Raw genomic sequence first — 944 nt, 5'->3', positions numbered from 1 at the left:
GGATACAGCGCGGATCTGGGGTTGTGATTTAACTCGTGCATCGGAGTGCAAGAGGAGAAAGGTGTACATTTTGGATTGCAGCGCGAGGAGAGGAGAGGAGCTGCAGGCTGGTGGAGGTGAGGCTGGGGGGGGGGGGGGGGGGCAGAGCTGCAGCGGTGCCAAACATAGTTTTATTCTTAGTTCCCAGGAAATGAATCATCGCTGTAATCTGATTAGGCTGTTCCATCACCTCTCTCACTGTGTGACTGTGCCTGTTCTGCGCATGCATGCGCTGGCGCCGGGTTTGGACCCGTCCAGAACCGCGCGCCCATCTGCAAACGGTGAAACGGGCTGAGTGCGGGCATTGTTTCACACCTGACTGACATTTCTGGGCACTTTTGTGTGCGTTGTGACGTGAGGGAGCAGCCCCTCCGTGCCTGCGTGTGAGCGCGCATGAAGGGATGCGTCCGTTCGCGCGCGTGCAGGAGCGCTGTAATAGAATAGCAGCAATTTTCTGGGAGCTCTGTCTCACTTTCTGGTCCTGATGCTGCACAGAGTGGCCTTACAGACACATCAATTATTCAGGAGGCCAGGAGATGAGACCTGGAGTGGTGAGACAGGGAGGAGGTGAGACAGGGAGGGGGTGAGACAGGGAGGAGGTGAGACAGGGAGGGGTGAGACAGGGAGGGGTGAGACAGGGAGGAGGTGAGACAGGAGAATGTGTAGGGAGATGAAGGTCTGATCAAGACAAGAAGCTCAAAAAAGAGATTACAAAGAAAAGGGAGGTCAGAGGAGAAGGAAGAGAGAAGTGTGCTCTCTATAAACTGCAGGGTTTTAGTGACTGCTGCTTAAATCTGTTGGGTCAAAGGTTGGGTTGGGTCAAAGGTTGGGTTGTGTCAAAGGTTGGGTTGGGTCAAAGGTTGGGTTGTGTCAAAGGTTGGGTTGGGTCAAAGGTTGGGTTGTGT

Source organism: Nematolebias whitei, chromosome 6 (genome assembly GCF_014905685.2).
Source record: "Nematolebias whitei isolate Nwh7 chromosome 6, NemWhi1, whole genome shotgun sequence".
NCBI classification, from domain to species: domain Eukaryota; kingdom Metazoa; phylum Chordata; class Actinopteri; order Cyprinodontiformes; family Rivulidae; genus Nematolebias; species Nematolebias whitei.
This window is presented reverse-complemented; position numbering follows the sequence as displayed.